This window comes from Artemia franciscana, chromosome 13, assembly GCF_032884065.1.
Source record: "Artemia franciscana chromosome 13, ASM3288406v1, whole genome shotgun sequence".
Classification (NCBI taxonomy): Eukaryota; Metazoa; Arthropoda; class Branchiopoda; order Anostraca; family Artemiidae; genus Artemia; species Artemia franciscana.
This window is the reverse complement of record NC_088875.1, coordinates 2,095,644-2,115,303: the sequence shown is the minus strand read 5'-3', so window position 1 is coordinate 2,115,303 and position 19,660 is coordinate 2,095,644. Positions and strand designations below refer to the sequence as shown.

General features: G+C 35.6%; 1 long non-coding RNA gene across 1 annotated transcript in view; it reads left to right on the top strand.

The window, feature by feature from the left end:
* LOC136035074 (uncharacterized) overlaps window positions 1–11,779 on the top strand; it is a 46,347-nt gene extending 34,568 nt beyond the window's left edge. Inside the window, exons 3-4 of the long non-coding RNA XR_010619318.1 lie at window positions 9,808–10,022; window positions 11,697–11,779. This is a non-coding gene — a long non-coding RNA (uncharacterized LOC136035074). The remainder of the gene's footprint in view (window positions 1–9,807; window positions 10,023–11,696) is intronic.
* Window positions 11,780–19,660: the final 7,881 nt, after the last annotated feature.

Genomic DNA, 19,660 nt, shown 5'->3' with positions numbered 1-19,660 from the left:
TACTCGGACACTGGTTAAATAAAAAGCCTCCCAATCGAAAAAATCATGATATTTGAGAAAAAATATAACTATTTTAAACATCGAGGTTCAATAAGAGGTTCGTCTCCGAAGAAAAAGATCTTAATATATTCAGCTGGTGCCCAAGTTTTCCCTCATGCTAATGAGAATCATGAAAGAATTCCAGGGGGGGCCATTTATTATCAGGAAATTTGTTTCATCGGGATAAAAATGAGAGTACTTCTAATTTTCCTTAATTTCTACATAATTGTTAATATTTTCCTAGTCCTTGGGGGGGGGGGGAAATCAAGTTCTTGCTCCCTGGTGGTGCACATGCATGGTCTTTTCCGATTGCTTTGTTCGATTCACAAGTATTTTCTTTTTAGGAAATATTTGATATTTACTGATTTTAAGCCAACCTCGCAATTGAAAAGAAAATATTAGGGTTCTTTGGGAGTTACCATCATCTGCACGAATTTCCAAATAACGAGTTTGTATATTAAAAGAGATTCAAGGCGAAATTATGTACTTAAATATAAAATGAGATTTTTTTAGCCATTAGTTTTCTAGTTCTTTTGTCCATGTTACTGGACATTAAAAAAAATATTTACAGCACAAGGCTTAAACAATTATTACCATTATAAAAAATATAATGCTTTTTAAATTGATATCCTGCTGCTTTTTTTATTTTCTACTAGCTGGGTCCAGGTGGTTTCGCCGCCAGGCCCAAGCATGGCACGTGGCAGGCTTCTATATATGGATTCTCATTGTCCCTTGTGTTCTAGCCACAGACAGTCTTGGGTCCCGGCTGCTTCGCCACAGGTCCCCGTGGGCCCCAGCATGGTGCCGGGCCCAAGCAAGGCACGTGGCACACTTCTATATATGTATTCTCTTTGTCCCTTGTGTTCTAACCGTAGATAATGCTGGGTCCCGGTGGCTTCACCGCCCGGTCCGCATTATGGCATGCGGCAGGCTTATATATATGGATTCTAATTGTGCCTTGTGTTCTAGCCACAGACAGTGCTGGGTCCCGGCGGCTTCACCGCCGGGCCCCATCATGGCACGCGACAGGCTTCTATATATGGATTCTCATTATCCCTTGTGTTCTAACCACAGACAGTGCCGGGTCCCGGCGGCTTTGCCACCGGTCCGCGCGGGACCCAGCATGGCACGCGGTAGGCTTTTATATATGGGTTATAATTGTCCCTTTTGATCTGGGTCCCGGCATCGTTAGGCCATTTTTGGATCAAATTGACGACGTAAAAGGGTTTAGTTTTCTGTTTTAAGGTTTTCGAATTGCTTTAATCCATTGTCAAAATATATAGAAATATTTGTGCAATCACCAGTTTCTTACATTTTAAGCAATTTAATAATAATTTCTTTTTTACATTATTTGACATTTTGACAAATTTTTTTTTGAGCAGCAAGCATTCTAAACTTCAACAATTTCTATTAAACTTCAAACTTTTGGTTTTCTGTTTTATAGTTTTCGAATTGCGTCAATCCATTGTCAAAATATAATGAAATTTTTGTGCAATCACCAGTTTTTTAACACTTAAAGCAATTTAATAAAATTTAAAAAGTCTCAATTTTTCGGGCTCGTGTAACGGTAATAACGTGTAACGGTAAAGATAGTATAACGGACAGACACTACATTTTTATGTATATACTAGCTGTTGGGGTGGCGCTTCGCGCCCCCCTCCTAAGCCCCCCGCGCGCGTAAGTTGTTACGCGCCATATTAGTTACGCGCAATTGTAGTTGTCTCCCTGTGTCCCACCTGTGAATATAGATAGATATATAAGTACTAGCTGTTGGTGTGGCGCTTCGCGGCCCCCAAGCCCCCCCCCCCCCGCATGCGTAAGTCGTTACGTGCCATATTAGTTACACGCCATTCTAGTTGTGTCCCTGTGTCCCACCTGTGAATATAGATAGATATTTATAGGTTTTTAATTACATAAAACTTGCGAATATACAACATTCTTCGCTGTCCCATTGTCTGTGCATATAAATAGATTGTCAGGTTTACCGACTCTTGAACATGCAACATATAATTGTCCATGGGAAAAAAATCCATATTCATATCTATACCTCATTATTCTAATGATTGCCCTTGAGCTTTGTTCATGGTGATTGCTAATCGAATATTCCCTGTATCCCCGTCGTCATTTATATATCCCCCCTGAGCCCCCGGCCGTCCCCGTTGTAGTTGTGTCCCATTGTCCCGGTCGTCATTTATATTTCCTGTGTCCCAGTCGTCATTTGTGTCCCGATGTCCCGGTCTGTAATTTCTCTTTAAGTGTCCCGGTCGTCATTTATATTCCCTGTGTCCAGGTATCCCGCTCGTTATTTGTGTCCCGGTGTCCCGGTCTTTAATTTCTCTTTGAGAGTCCCGTTCGTCATTTATATTCCCTGTGTCCATTTATATTCCTTGTGTTCCGGTGTCCCGGTCGTCATTTGTGTCCCGGTGTCCCGGTCTGTAATTTCTCTTTGACTGTCCCGGTCTCTAGTGTCATCTTATAATGACGTCATATACAAAGCCTTATATACTTATATCTTGCGAATATACAACATTCTTCCCTGTCCCATTGTCTCTGCATATAAATAGATTGTCAGGTTTACCGACCATTGAACATAAAACATATAATTGTCCATGGAAAAAAAATCCGTATTCAGATCTATACCCCATTATTCTAATGATTGCCCTTGAACATTCCCTGTGTCCCGGTCGTCATTTATATATCCCACCTTTGCCCCCCCCCCAACTGGCGTCCCCGTTGTAGTTGTGTCCCTGTGTCTCGGCCGTCATTTATATTCCCTGTGTCCTGGTCGTCATTTCTGCCCCGGTGTCCCAGTCTGTAATTTCTCTTTGAGTAAACTGGTCGTCGTTTATATTCCTTGTGTCCCGGTGTCCAGGTCTGTAACATAAGACAATAGATCAATTGTGCTGTAACTTTTTTCACGATCCCATGCTGTTCTTGAATTCTATTCAAGAATTCTATTATAGACTGGATGATTTCGTTAGGATATTACATTAGTTTTAAAAAGAAAAAAGAAAAAAAAGAGATTAAGATGTTTGTTTCAGATTACCCCATCCAAAAACAGAAGCCGGATCTAGAGGGGACGTTAATAATCAACAGCAACAACAATTCCAAGCGTAAATGTCATATATATTCTGTTTGAATTCAAATTCTATTGAATATATATTCAAGTTGAATGTCATATATATGTATTGAATGCCAAGTAGCAACGGAAGATATTGCTGTGACACAAATGGAAAATTTCTTTTCCACGTGCTGTGATGTGCATCATTTCTGAACCAACTTTTCTATACTGTGAAAATTTATGTAGAATTTATGGCGTGGAGACGCCAAAAATTTTGACTCTCCACTGTCTAAAAATATTTTTAACATCTAAAACCATTTTTACAGTAAGAGTGGGTTTTCCTTATTTCTAATAGTAGACTAGGTTATTAAGATAGTATTGAGACAACAATGGGAATTGCACAACAAGGATTGTTAGCTTCCACTTTACTATTAGAGAAGTTATACAATAATGTTGAAAGGTTGAAGATCCAATGAGCTAAGTATAATCGGAAAAATAAATTTTATCTCTTGAGTCTACCCTTATATTCTTAATGAATTTCAAACTTCGTGTTTTTATACTTTCTTTATATTTGGGGAAACCTTTTTGTAGTTAATAGAGAAATGAAAATAATTTGCAAGTTTAAGGGATGATGATTGGGGAAAAGTTATAAAGATAAAAATAAAGTGAAAGAAGTATTTTAGGGAATTTTCTGAAGTTAGAAAAACTGCTAGGATTAGGGCTGAACCTTAGAGCTCTTTTTGTGAAGGTGGAGAATGGGAATAAGTAAAGTTGAAGAGGTTGTGCTGGATAACGAGAAGACGGATCACTATTTGTCACTTGGTAGATACCAAGTGCCATAAAAATAAAACATCACACAGTTGATAATGAAAGTGTAAAGTCTTACCCATCAAAATTAAGAATAAAATCTGGATACCCGTTAGAAAATTTTGCAGTTTGATTGCACCAATTGTTCTTCTAAATGCAAAGATTTACAAACAGAATGGTAAAACTCTGAGAATAAAAAAAAAGAAAAATAGAGAATAAAAAAAGAAATAGCAAAATATAAAATATACAAAAGGAGGCTAAGACGATGCGGTATGTTAAAGAATCACCCTATCTCGTCCATCATAATTTTTGTTGGGTCGGTGTTGCCAAACTAATTAGAATTGATTGGGTGGTAGCCCATAGCTTGTAGAGCTTTGATCACGGAAAACTAAAAGCTTTACCTATAAAAAACTTTACCTATGGTATTATGGGAGGTGAGTAAGCAGTTTGGTAATTTCTAGCATGTTTGACGAGATTTGAGTTTAATCTCAAAGTAATTCTTTCATATATAAGAAAGATGAAACGTTATTAAATTTTAAAAGGTGACAATAACTAATTAAAGAATACTCTTGTGAACCTACGGTATTATGGAAGTTAAGTTAGCAGTTTGGCAATTTCGAGTATTTTTACTAACAAAATAATGGGTTAAACTACGATAGAAGATATGAAACTATGGTCTTTTTGACGAATAATTACCCGTTTTGATATTTGAATCAATATGAAAACACTAATTATTTCAAAATAAACATAAAATGTATAGCCATAACTGAAAAAAATATAATATATTTTAAGAGATATCTCCCCACTTTTTACGCTATAATACTCTACTGAAGACGTTTTTAAGTACGACAAATATACTAAGTGTGTATTTGCAAGTAGGGGGAGGGGGCTGGATGCCAAGATAATCCGAAAGCGTAAAACTACCTAAATTTGTTGGTTCTTCTTATTCAAATTATAAAATAAAACTTGTAGTTTAATATTGATCCCCCTCGCAAAAATCCCTTAGTACCTGCTTATTTGCATGTGTCTTAATTACCAATTATAATTAAGTCTATTATTATAATTAAGTCTATAAAGTCTACCACCTATAGCTCGTTTTCTATTCGACACAACGTTTTCATGCGATACTCCGTTTTATGTAGCAGGAGCGGTTTTAGTTTTGTCTGTGATATGTCATTGCTTCATAGAAGTTTTTCGATAATGTTTTAGAATTTGGGAAAAAGGTATGATTATTCTCAGACTCGAGCAGTCCCCGATGACAATAAAAAAAAGCTAAACTTTGGAAATAACACAGGAATACGGAAGTAATTAATACTGATAAATAATATAATCTAAACATTGACAAATTATATATATTTTTTTCTAAGAAGTTTCCGGTTTCAAGGGATTTTTTGACTGAGTATCATCACTGTAAAAAAATTTTTGAAAAACTGCTATTAAGTAATGGTACAACTCCAGTTACAGCAAACGGAATATTGTAAGTTCCAGTCCCAACGTCAGTTCCAGTTCCAACATCAGTTCCAGGTTCCAGTTTCACCGTTCCATTTCCATATTCTCGCTCCAGGATCCAGTTTTAGAAAAGAAAATTTTCGGCAAGGACCACTGCTAAGCCGTCCTCATTGCTCAAACACAGAAAAATAAACTAGCCTATTGAAATGAACCCTAACAAAGCCTATATGTTTCAATTTTTATGTTTTGTCTAAGATAACCAGGACGATTTCAGCTAGTTGAAAAGACAGAAACGAATATTTTGAAAAGATCTCCTTCAATCCCTCGTCAGTGCTCAAATCCAAAAAAATCTAGCTTTTTCAAGTGAAATTTAACAAAATCTCTCTGTTTTTGTCTTTTCGCTTCGTTTTTTCAACTGGCAGGAAAATTACCCTGTTTTTTTTTTTACTTTCTTAATTTTTTTCATGTTTGAATCGTTTTTCATCAAGTGTAATTTTTTTATAATTGTTGCTTACATCTACAACAAGTGCAATCAGCCAAATTGTTGACTAAACTTGGTGCAAATGCATGATATGATGATTTGTTTATGTATTTGTTCTAAATATATATTCATCCTAAGTAGTTGACGATTACCCTGGCCGTAGACAAATATGCCCGTAGCTGAATATGCGTAACTCTATTAATATTTTCTAATTAATCAGCTGAATACTAAGCTGGCTTTTACTTGATTAATTTAGGAAAAAAAACAACAGTTTTTGATGAAAATAAAGAGCGCGGTTTTTATAATAATTTTTGAGAAACTGTTTCTAATTAACTGATTCGTGATATTTCTCTAAATTTATAAAATTCTGAAAGCTTTCTCGCTTTTCAGTTCTTTTAAAGACGTATTTTTAAACTATTGGTTACTTTGGGCCCTGGTTCGCTCTTTACCAGGTCTTCGCCATCGGTGTATCCATGATATTCAAATGTTTGCGGAATTAATGGATAAGATTAAAGTTGAGGCCAGCTTTTGTAGTTCTCTGGGAGGCTGGAAAAATTCACTTATGTGCCCCTTGTCTTTAAGACAGTCATTGGAACCTGAGGCTCGCAAAAGGATTTTTAAGGGATCGAATGGCCTTATCAGTTGTCAGTCTGTCAGCTACAAATGTCCTATTGAACAGATCATTAGAATGGGGATGCATTTTTATCGTCAATTAGATGTGATTCAGAGTTAAGTAGGTTGTACGTGAAGATTGTTTGTTGTTGAAATGTGATGTTATGAACCAAGTGATTGATAGGTTTTCAATGTTATCTCTGCTGACAATGATTAAACGTCAAAAATAATTATAATCATTCTTTTTATTATTGGTATATGTTATATGTTGCAGCTCATCTGTAAACAAGAGAGAATATTGGAGACTTCCCTTTTCCTTAGATTGGTCATAAGAGCCTAGCTCTTGAAAAGTTGAAAAATATTGGCCTTAAAATGTGAATCTTTTGTTTTGATCTTTTGTCTGCTTACTAATTTTTATTACCAGAAAATGACTCCAGTTAAATTATTAAAGCTGTATAGTTTTATAAACGGTCATATAATGTATATATATGTTTTTCCGAGAATTGGAAGTATTTTCTTCTTAGATGGATATCTTTGAACAAATAAAAAAAAATTCTGAATAAGCTTTCAGTTTCTTAGAAATTTTTCAGTGTTTTATTCAAAATATATAACAATTTTTACTGATGAGCTCGGAAATTTTTCCAAGCATGCTTCTTTATCTTTGTTTTTATGGCACTTGGTATATACCAAGTGACATATAGCGATCGTAATTTCTGTCGGTCTGTCTCTCTGTCCCGGTTTTGCTAGTTTAGGCACTTTCAGGTAAGCTAGGACGATGAAATTTGGCAGGCGTATCAGAAACCAGACCAGATTAAATTAGAAATTATATTTCCTCAAAACATTTAGAAAAAAATATGTATTTTTAACTTACGAACGGGTGATCGGATCTTAATGAAATTTGATATTTAGAAGGATATCGTGTCTCAGAGCTCTTATTCTAAATCCCAAACGGCATTAAGCCTCCGATTTTCCTTTTAAATCAATCTATTGATTCTTAGAATTTCGCTAGAGCTCATACAGTATGAGCTCTTGGCTCTTGGATCTTCCAGCTTCGTCACAAGTGCCATATGAACTCATAGCTCTTGTTTACTTTTATCAAAAAATAATATAGAGGAGTTTAGGAATTTAAAATTTTTGTTTTTTTATCCTAGGTTAGCGTTATTGCTGAATGAAAGCAGTTGCAGCTTTTTGATGTATTTTCTCACGATTTTTTTTTTATAGCCGATATAATTGGTTTATCAATAGGGCTCATACTAGCGTTGTATACTAGCTAGTGTTTGACACTCTTCAACCGTCATGTTTGCCTTGACCGACATGATTCTTTTGGTCAGCTTTTAGTTAAAGATGATCGATTCGGAGTGAACGTTTATTCTTCTCATCCCTGCCTTCGTTTGCATAGCAGTCCTTAGCGAGATGAATGAGAGACGATTCCAAGAATCAGTTTTGATGTTTTTTAGGACAATAAAAAATTTTTCAACGACGGCGTATAAGAATGGTAGCGAAAGAAAATACCTAATCACGACCATGCCGTTTGCAAACCTTGGACTTTTATTGGGAGTATTGATATCGGAAATAGAAGGGATCTTAGAAGGGACGCAAGGGGCTCCTCTAGATTTTGATAAATACATTTTTTTTTTTTCACTGAGAAAGTTAAGAAAAAGAGCAAAATTGCTCTACAATTTAAAAATAAACTTTTTGTGGGGTTTTTGCATTGATAAATGCCTTTTTTGTGTATTTCCAATGAAAATTATTTTAAAAGATAAATTTACCCCCCCCCCCCCCCCCGCTAAATTTCCAAAAACACATTTTCCTTTAATTTCTCACAAAAACACAATCTCCCACCATTAGATTCAGCGTATTAGAGAAACCCTACAAAAGAAATTTCAAGCTCTTATCTACAAAAATGAGGAATTTTGTATTTTTTTGCAAGAAGGCAGATCCCGAATGCGTGTTTATTTATTTTTTAATTTTTTCAGTGTTGATCTTATCAACCCAGTGGTCCTAGAATTTCGCGAGAGGGCTCATTCTAACGTCAATTAAAAGTTCTAGTTCCTTTTTTAAGTGACCAAAAAATTGGAGGGTACCTAGGCCCCCTCCCACTCTCATTTTTTCCCCAAAGTCATCGGATGAAAATTTTGAGATAGATATTATGTTCAACTTAGACGAAAACCTAACAACTATGTCTTTGGGGACGACTTCTTCCCCCACAGTGCCCGGGGGAGGGGCTGCCAGGTACAAACTTTGACCATTGTTTACATACAGTAATGGTTATTATGAAGTGTACAGACGTTTCAGGGCTATTTTTCGTGTTGGGTGGGGGTGGATCAGGGAAGGGGTTACGTGGGAGGATAATTCCATGGAGGAATTCATCATGAGGGAAGATAATTTCCATGAAGGGGTGCAGGATTTTCTACCATTATTTAAAAAAAATGTTGACTGGAAGTAATGAACAGTATTAAAACTTAAAGTGAACATAAAATATTACATATAAAGGGCTTTGTATCCTCCATAATACCTTGCTCTTTACGCTAGAGTAATTTTAGTAATTTTAGCTATTTATTCTACGGCCTTTGTGATTTGGGACAAAATTCAAGCTTTATTGTAAATAGTGAGGTATTCATGAGGGTGCAAACCCCCTCATATACGTAATAAAAATACAAGCTCGGAGTGACATTAAAACTCAAAACGAACAGAAATTATTCCGTATATGAAAGGGGTTGTCTTATCCGTAACGCCTCGCTCTTTGAGCCAAGTTTTTTTTATTGTTTTACAAAGTAATTTGTTACAAAGAGTCAAACTTTAGCGTAAAGAGCGGCACTAAGTTAGATATAGTTTAGTTCTGATTGTACATTTAGAAAATAAACTCATATGAAATATGTCAGGTACTATGAGCTCACCATAGGAGCTTACCCATGTTTTTTTTTTTCAAAAATAGATTTGTCAAAATCTAAGGAGGGTAATTTTGGTTATATTTTAATGAAAATACCAAAGCAATATTTTCTTTCATTTACGCAGGTGATTGCTTATAGCGAAAGAGGTGTAGGGACTGGATGAACAGTGTACCCCGCTCTTTCCTCCGCCATTGCTCATGCCGGACCTTCCGTAGATTTAGCTATTTTTCACTACATTTAGCCGGAGTTTCTTCCAGCCCCAATTAGTTTTCTGGGTTTTCATTCCTTTCATTTGGAGAAATCAATAGATGGCTTAGTTGGAATAATGTACACAGGAATTTACTCAAAACTATCAATTTTATTAGTGTGTAAGTGGTTTTTAAGCTCTGATTCCATGCTTAGAAAATGAACTCAGATGAAATATGTGAAGCAGGAAGAATCATTTAATTTTACTAATCAACTTTCAGGGTATTGACTCTACAGCGGCTAGTGGCTTCTCAGCCATCATTACCTTATCAAATATTATTGGAAGTTATATGATTGGCCATTTGAAAGAATCAGCCTCTGTGAATATCATCCTGTTGACAGCTATTTGTAGGGCCTTGAGTGCCATATTCATTTTCTGGCTTGTCTATCTATTCCGGATTGTTTACACCTGCTGTCGTTTTTGGCATTTTTTCAGGTAAACTTGCTTTTTCAAGTTTCTTCCTCAATTAGAGTTGGCAGGATGCCAGGGGTGATGGTGGTGGTCAGGTGCCACGATGATACCAGGGCAAGCTGCCATTTTTTATGGCACTTGGTATTAACCAAGTGACATATAGCAATCGCAAATTCTGTCAGTCTGTCTGTCTGTCGGTCCCGGTTTTGCTGGGAGGGGGAAACCTAAAATATTGGAAAACACTTAGAGTGGGGGGATCTGGATGAAACTTGGTGGGAAATATAAGCACTAGTCCTAGATACATGATTGATGTAGCCGGAATGGATCTGCTCTCTTTGGGATAGTTCGGGAAGGGGGTTAATTTTGAAAAATTAGAAAAAAATGAGGTATTTCTAACTTACGAATGGGTGATCGCATCTCATTGAAATTTGATTTTTAGAAGGATATCGTGTCTCAAAGCTCTTATTTTAAATCCCGACCGGATCTAGTGACATTGGGTGGCGTTTGGGGTGGGGGAACCAAAAATCATGAAAAACGTTTTGATTTGAGGGATCGGGATGAAACTTGGTGGGAAAAATAAACAGAAGTCTTAGATACGTGATTTACATAATTGGAACGGATCCGCTCTATGGGGGGGGGGATAATTATGAAAATTAGAAAAAATGACGTATTTTTAACTTACGAAGGAGTGATCTTCATGAAACTTCATATTTAGAAGGACCTCGTAACTCAGATCTCTTATTTTAAATCTCAACCGGATCCAGCTTCATTGGAGGGGGGGGACCGAAAATCTTAGAAAATACTTATAGCGGAGAGATCATGATGAAACTGGATGGGAAGAATAAAAACCTGTCTAAGATACGTGACTGACATAACCGTACCGGATCTGCTCTCTTTGGTGGAGTTGGAGGGGGGGATTTTGAAAATTGAGATATTTATAACTTACTAAATGGTGACCAGATCTTAATGAAATTTGATATTTAGAAGGATCTTGTGCTTTAAAGCTCTAATTTTAAATTCTGACCAGATCCTATGACATTGGGGGGGGGGGAGTTGGAGGGGGAAACCGGAATTCTTGGAAAACGTGAAAATCGGGGTATTTTTATCTTACGAATAGGTGATCGGATCTTAATGAAATTTGGTATTTAGAAGGAATTCATGTCTCAGAGCTCTTATTTCAAATCCCAACCAGATCTTTTGACATTGGGGGGAGTTGGAGGAGGAAATCTCGGAAAACACTTGGAGTGGAGGAATCGGGATGAAGCTTGGTGGATAGAATAAGCAAATGTCCTTGATACGTGATTGACGTAACCGTACTGGCTTCGCTCTCTTTGGGGGATTTGGGGGGAGGGGTTCAATGATTTGGTGAGTTTGGTGCTTCTGGACGTGCTAGGACGAAGAAAATCGGTTGGCGTGTCAGGGAGCGTCACAAATTGACTTGATAAAGTCGTTTTCCCCGATTCGACCATCTGGGGGGCTAAAGGGAGAGGACAAATTAGAAAAAATTAGGTATTTATAACTTAAGAGCGGGTGATTTGATCTCACTGAATTTAGCCTCTGATTATCCTTTAAATCAATCTATTGATTCTAAGAATTTTGTTAGAGTTCATGGCTCTTGGCTTTTAGCACTTCTTGCCTCGTCACAAGAGGCATATGAGCTTTTAGCTCTTGTTCTTTTTGTATATGATTTTTTTTCAGGCGCTTTTAACACACTGACATGGGTTGCCATTTCCGACGTTTTTGATCCCGACAAATTAATAAGATGCCTGGGAATAAATAGCCTTTCACGTGGTTTCGCTATCATAGTTGGACCTCCTATAGCTCGCTTTCTATTCGACACAACGTTTTCATGTGATACTCCGTTTATTGTAGCACGAGCGTTTTTAGTTTTGTCTGTAATATATCATTGCTTCATGGAAGTTTTTCGGTAAAATGTGAATTTTATGAAATGTGAAATGTGATTTTATGAACCAAGTGATTGATAGGTTTTCAAGTGATCTCTGCTGACAATGGTTAAATGTCAACAAACAACTATGCATCATCTATTTATTATTGGTATATGTTATATGTTGCAGCTCATCTGTAAACAAGAGAGAATATTGGAGACTTCCCCTTTCCTTAGATTGGTCATAAGAGCCTAGCTCTTGAAAAGTTGAAATAAATTGACCTTAAAATGTGAATATTTTGTTTTGATCTTTTGTCTGCTTATTATTTTTGTTGTTGTTGAAATGTGATTTTATACACCAATTGATTGATAGGTTTTCAAGTGATATCTGCTGACAATGGTTAAACATTAAAAATAAGTATGCATATTCTATTTATTATTGATATATGTTATGTGGCTTATATAGTTAATTACATATATGCTCATATATTTTATATAGGCTCAGATTAGAAAATATTTTCGTAAATTCAATCAACATAAAGATTCCTTTATCTCTTTGTTGTTGCAAAATCTGAAAAAAAGAATTTTTATGTCGTTAGAAATAGGAGTAGAACCTATCCCGCTCAGAATGAACTGCATGGGAGGGGGAGATCCGCAAGGCCAGAGGAGAATTGATATTTTTGGTAGTTTTTATTTCTATATTAAAGTTTCAGAGCTGCCCATAGCATAAATATTATACAGTATAGAAAATTTGTGTATTCTCCATTAAAGATTTTTGAGACAGATCAGTTGCACCCATTTCTTTGTAACTCCGTTTTCGCGTGTGCGCAATGACAAATTTTTAGCATATTGAGATGAAAATATAGGGGACCTGTTGTTTGGTATTTCTCCGCATGACTCAATTAGTAAAATTACAATTAAAATTTAATAACGAAAAATTTTGCAGCATTTTCCTGTTACCATTATTCACTAATTACAATACCATAGCTATCTGTAAAATATTTAATTTTTTATCTGATTCAAAGCGTATTTGCTATATGCAGTGTCTCAAAGGCAGCTATACTGAGCTTACCAAAGTTTTATTTAAAAACAAAACCAAGAAGGCAGCAGTTGTCACAACACACTTCTTCAATGGCTTCAAAACGGATTTGAAATTCAGATAGTATGGACACTAGGACATGTAGATATACAAGGCAACGGAATGGCTGATAAACATGTAAAACTAGCTGCAGTACAACCCTTGAATTGTGCAGACGGAGATGAATAAAAGGAATTGAAAGCAATGAATAGGGAATTTTCTGAAGTTAGAAAAACTGCTAGGATTAGGGCTGAACCTTAGAGCTCTTTTTGTGAAGGTGGTGAATGGGAATAAGTAAAGTTGAAGAGGTTGTGCTGGGTAACGAGAAGATGGATCACTATTTGTCACTTGGTAGATACCAAGTGCCATAAAAATAAAACACCACAAAGTTGATAATGAAAGTGTTAAGTTTTACCCATCAAAATTAAGAATAAAATCTGGATAGCCGTTAGAAAATTTTACAGTTTGATTGCACCAATTGTTCTTCTGAATGCAAAGATTTACAAACAGAATGGTAAAACTCTGAGAATTAAAAAAAAAGAAAAATAGAGAATAAAAAAAAAATAGCAAAATATAAAATATACAAAAGGAGGCTAAGACGATGCGGTATCTTAAAGAATCACCCTATCTCGTCCATCACATTTTTTGTTGGGTCGGTGTTGCCAAACTAATTAGAATTGATTGGTTGGTATGCCACAACTTGTAGGGCCTTGACCACGAAAAACTAAAAGCTTCACCTATAAAAAACTTTACCTATGGTATTATGGGAGGTGAGTAAGCAGTTTGGTAATTTCTAGCATGTTTGACGAGATTTGAGTTTAATCTAAAAGCAAACCTATCATATATAAGAAAGATGAAACGTTATTAAATTTTAAAAGGTGACAATAACATATTAAAGAATACTCTTTTGAACCTACGGAATTATGGAAGTTAAGTTAGCAGTTTGGCGATTTCGAGTGTTTTTACTAACAAAATAATGGGTTAAACTACGATAGAAGATATGAAACTATGGTCTTTTTGACGAATAATTACCCGTTTGATATTTGAATCAATATGAAAACACTAATTATTTCAAAATAAACATAAAAAGTATAGCCATACCTGAAAAAAATATAATATATTTTAAGAGATATCTCCCCACTTTTTACGCTATAATACTCTACTGAAGACGTTTTTATGTACGACAAATATACTAAGTGTGTAATTGCAAGTAGGGGGAGGGGGCTGGATGCCAAGATAATCCGAAAGCGTAAAACCACCTAAATTTATTGGTTATTCTTATTCAAATTATAAAATAAAACTTGTAGTTTAATATTGAACCCCCTCGCAAAAAATCCCTTAGTACCTGCTTATTTGAATGTGTCTTAATTACCAATTATAATTAAGTCTATTATTATAATTAAGTCTATTAAGTCTACCACCTATAGCTCGTTTTCTATTCGACACAACGTTTTCATGCGATACTCCGTTTTATGTAGCAGGAGCGTTTTTAGTTTTGTCTGTGATATGTCATTGCTTCATAGAAGTTTTTCGAAAATGTTTTAAAATTTGAAAAAAAAGGTATGATTATTCTCAGACTCGAGCAGTCCCCGACGACAATAAAAAAAATAAACTTTGGAAATAACACAGGAATACAAAAGTAATTAATACTGATAAATAATATAATCTAAACATTGACAAATTATATATATTTTTTTCTAAGAAGTTTCCGGTTTCAAGGGATTTTTTGACTGAGTATCATCACTGTAACAAAATTTTTGAAAAACTGCTATTAAGTAATGGTATAACTCCAGCTACAGCAAACGGAATATTGTAAGTTCCAGTCCCAACGTCAGTTCCAGTTCCAACATCAGTTCCAGATTCCAGTTTCACCGTTCCATTTCCATATTCTCGCTCCAGGATCCAGTTTTAGAAAAGAAAATTTTCGGCAAGGACCACTGCTAAGCCGTCCTCATTGCTCAAACACAGAAAAATAAACTAGCCTATTGAAATGAACCCTAACAAAGCCTATATGTTTCAATTTTTATGTTTTGTCTAAGATAACCAGAACGATTTCAAATGTTGAAAAGACAGAAACGAATATTTTGAAAAGATCTCCTTCAAGCCCTCGTCAATGCTCAAATCCAAAAAAAATCTAGCTTTTTCAAGTGAAATTTAACAAAATATCTCTGTTTTTGTCTTTTCGCTTAGTTTTTTCAACTGGCAGAAAAATTACCCTGTTTTTTTTTACTTTCTTAATTTTTTTCATGTTTGAATCGTTTTTCATCAAGTGTAATTTTTTTATAATTGTTGCTTACATCTACAACAAGTGCAATCAGCCAAATTGTTGACTAAACTTGGTGCAAATGCATGATATGATGATTTGTTTATGTATTTGTTCTAAATATATATTCATCCTAAGTAGTTGACGATTACCCTGGCCGTAGACAAATATGCCCGTACCTGAATATGCGTAACTCTATTAATATTTTCTAATTAATCAGCTGAATACTAAGCTGGCTTTTACTTGATTAATTTAGGAAAAAAAACAGTTTTTGATGAAAATAAAGAGCGCGGTTTTTATAATAATTTTTGAGAAAATGTTTCTAATTAACTGATTCGTGATATTTCTCTAAATTTATAAAATTCTGAAAACTTTCTCGCTTGTCAGTTCTTTTAAAGACGTATTTTTGAACTGTTGGTTACTTTGGGCCTGGGTTCCCTCTTTACCAGGTCGCCGCCATCGCTGTATCCATGATATTCAAATGTTTGCGGAATTAATGGATAAGATTAGAGTTGAGGCCAGCTTTTGTAGTTCTCTGGGAGGCTGGGAAAATTCACTTATGTGCCCCTTGTCTTTAAGACAGTCATTGGAACCTGAGGCTCGCAAAAGGATTTTTAAGGGATCGAATGGCCTTATCAGTTGTCAATCTATCAGCTACCAATGCTCTATTGAACAGATCATTAGAATGGGGATGCATTTTTATCGTCAATTAGATGTGATTCAGAGTTAAGTAGGTTGTACGTGATGATTGTTTGTTGTTGAAATGTGATGTTATGAACCAAGTGATTGATAGGTTTTCAATGTTATCTCTGCTGACAATGATTAAACGTCAAAAATAAGTATAATCATTCTTTTTATTATTGGTATATGTTATATGTTGCAGCTCATCTGTAAACAAGAGAGAATATTGGAGACTTCCCCTTTCCTTAGATTGGTCATAAGAGCATAGCTCTTGAGAAGTTGAAAAATATTGGCCGTAAAATGTGAATCTTTTGTTTTGATCTTTTGTCTGCTTACTAATTTTTTTTTACCAGAAAATGACTCCAGTTAAATTATTAAAGCTGTATAGTTTTATAAACGGCCATATAATGTATATATATGTTTTTCCGAGGATTGGAAGTATTTTCTTCTTAGATGGATATCTTTGAACAAATAAAAAAAAAATTCTGAATAAGCTTTCAGTTTCTTAGTAATTTTTCAGTGTTTTATTAAAAATATATAACAATTTTTACTGATGAGCTCGGAAATTTTTCCAAGCATGCTTCTTTATCTTTGTTTTTATGGCACTTGGTATATACCAAGTGACATATAGCGATCGCAATTTCTGTCGATCTGTCTCTCTGTCCCGGTTTGGCTAGTTTAGGCACTTTCAGGTAAGCTAGGACGATGAAATTTGGCAGGCGTATCAGAAACCAGACCAGATTAAATTAGAAATTATATTTTCCTCAAAACATTTAGAAAAAAATAGATATTTTTAACTTACGAACGGGTGATCGGATCTTAATGAAATTTGATATTTAGAAGGATATCGTGTCTCAGAGCTCTTATTTTAAATCCCAACCGGCATTAAGCCTCTGATTTTCCTTTTAAATCAATCTATTGATTCTTAGAATTTTGCTAGAGCTCATACAGTATGAGCTCTTGGCTCTTGGATCTTCCAGCTTCGTCACAAGTGCCATATGAGCTCATAGCTCTTATTTACTTTTATCAAAAAATAATATACAGGAGTTTAGGAATTTAAAATTTTTGTTTTTTTATCCTCGGTTAGCGTTATTGCTGAATGAAAGCAGTTGCAGCTTTTTGATGTATTTTCTCACGATTTTTTTTATAGCCGATATAATTGATTTATCAATAGGGCTCATACTAGCGTTTTATACTAGCTAGTGTTTGACACTCTTCAACCGTCATGTTTGCCTTGACTGACATGATTCTTTTGGTCAGCTTTTGGTTCAAGATGATCGATTCGGAGTGAACGTTTATCCTTCTCATCCCTGCCTTTGTTTGCAACGCAGTCCTTAGCGAGATGGATGAGAGACGATTCAAAGAATCGGTTTTGATGTTTTTTAGGACAATAAGAAAATGTTCAGTGACGGCGTATAAGAATGGTAGCGAAAGAAAATACCTAATCACGACCATGCTGTTTGCAAACCTTGGACTTCCATTGGGAGCATTGATATCGGAAATAGAAGGGATCTTAGAAGGGACGCAAGGGGCTCCTCTAGATTTTGATGAATACATTTTTTTTTCACTGAGAAAGTTAAGAAAAAGAGCAAAATTGCTCTACGATTTAAAAATAAACTTTTTGTGGGTTTTTTGCATTGATAAATGCCTTTTTTGTGTATTTCCAATGAAAATTATTTTAAAAAATAAATTTACCCCCCCCCCCCCGCTAAATTTCCAAAAACACATTTTCCTTTCATTTTCTAACAAAAACTCAATCTCCCACCATTAGATTCAGCGTATTAGAGAAACCCTGCAATAGAAATTTCAAGCTCTAGCCACTTGGCAAAAAAAAATAATATGCAAATTTCCATTTAAGTATTCATGTGCGGTGAGCCAAAATCAAAACATGCATTAATTGAAAAACGTTCAGAAATTAAATATTAAAAAAACAAGTTTTTTTAACTGCAAGCACGGAGTGACATTAAAACTCAAAACGAACAGAAATTATTCCGTATTGAAAGGGGTTGTCTCATCCGTAACGCCTCGCTCTTTGAGCCAAGTTTTTTTTTATTGTTTTAAAAAGTAAGTTGTTACAAAGAGTCAAACTTTAGCGTAAAGAGCGGCACTAAGTTAGATATAGTTTAGTTCTGATTGTACATTTAGAAAATAAACTCATATGAAATATGTCAGGTACTATGAGCTCACCATAGAAGCTTACCCATGTTTTTTTTTTCAAAAATAGGTTTGTCAAAATCTAAGGAGGGTAATTTTGGTTATATTTTAATGAAAATACCAAAGCAATATTTTCTTTAATTTACGCAGGTGATTGCTTATAGCAAAAGAGGTGCAGGGACTGGATGAACAGTGTACCCCGCTCTTTCCTCCGCCATTGCTCATGCCGGACCTTCCGTAGATTTAGCTATTTTTCACTACATTTAGCCGGAGTTTCTTCCAGCCCCAATTAGTTTTCTGGGTTTTCATTCCTTTCATTTGGAAAAATCAATAGATGGCTTAGGTGTAATAATGTACACAGGAATTTACTCATAACTATCAATTTTATTAGTGTGTAAGTGGTTTTTAAGCTCTGATTCCATGCTTAGAAAATGAACTCAGATGAAATATGTGAAACAGGAAGAATCATTTAATTTTACTAATCAACTTTCAGGGTATTGACTCTACAGCGGCTAGTGGCTTCTCAGCCATCATTACCTTATCAAATATTATTGGAAGTTATATGATTGGCCATTTGAAAGAATCAGCCTCTGTGAATATCATCCTGTTGACAGCTATTTGTAGAGCCTTGAGTGCCATATTCATTTTCTGGCTTGTCTATCTATTCCGGATTGTTTACACCTGCTGTCGTTTTTGGCATTTTTTCAGGTAAACTTGCTTTTTTATGTTTCTTCCTCAATTAGAGTTGGCAGGATGCCAGGGGTGATGGTGGTGGTCAGGTGTCACGATGATACCAGGGCAAGCTGCCATTTTTATGGCACTTGGTATTAACCAAGTGACATATAGCAATCGCAAATTCTGTCAGTCTGTCTGTCTGTCGGTCCCGGTTTGGCTGGGAGGGGGAAACCTAAAATATTGAAAAACACTTAGAGTGGGGGGATCTGGATGAAACTTGGTGGGAAATATAAGCACTAGTCCTAGATACATGATTGATGTAGCCGGAATGGATCTGCTCTCTTTGGGATAGTTCGGGGAGGGGGTTAATTTTGAAAAATTAGAAAAAAATGAGGGATTTCTAACTTACGAATGGGTGATCGCATCTCATTGAAATTTGATTTTTAGTAGGATATGGTGTCTCAAAGCTCTTATTTTAAATCCCGACCGGATCTGGTGACATTGGGTGGCGTTTGGGGAGGGGGAACCAAAAATCATGAAAAACGTTTTGATTTGAGGGATCGGGATGAAACTTGGTGGGAAAAATAAACAGAAGTCTAGATACGTGATTTACATAATTGGAACGGATCCGCTCTAATGGGGGGGGGGATAATTATGAAAATTAGAAAAAATGACGTATATTTAACTTACGAAGGAGTGATCTTCATGAAACTTCATATTTAGAAGGACCTCGTAACTCAGATCTCTTATTTTAAATCTCAACCGGATCCAGCATCATTGGAGGGGGGGGGGACCGGAAATCTTAGAAAATACTTATAGCGGAGAGATCATGATGAAACTGGATGGGAAGAATAAAAACCTGTCTAAGATACGTGACTGACATAACCGTACCGGATCTGCTCTTTTGGGTGGAGTTGGGGGGAGGA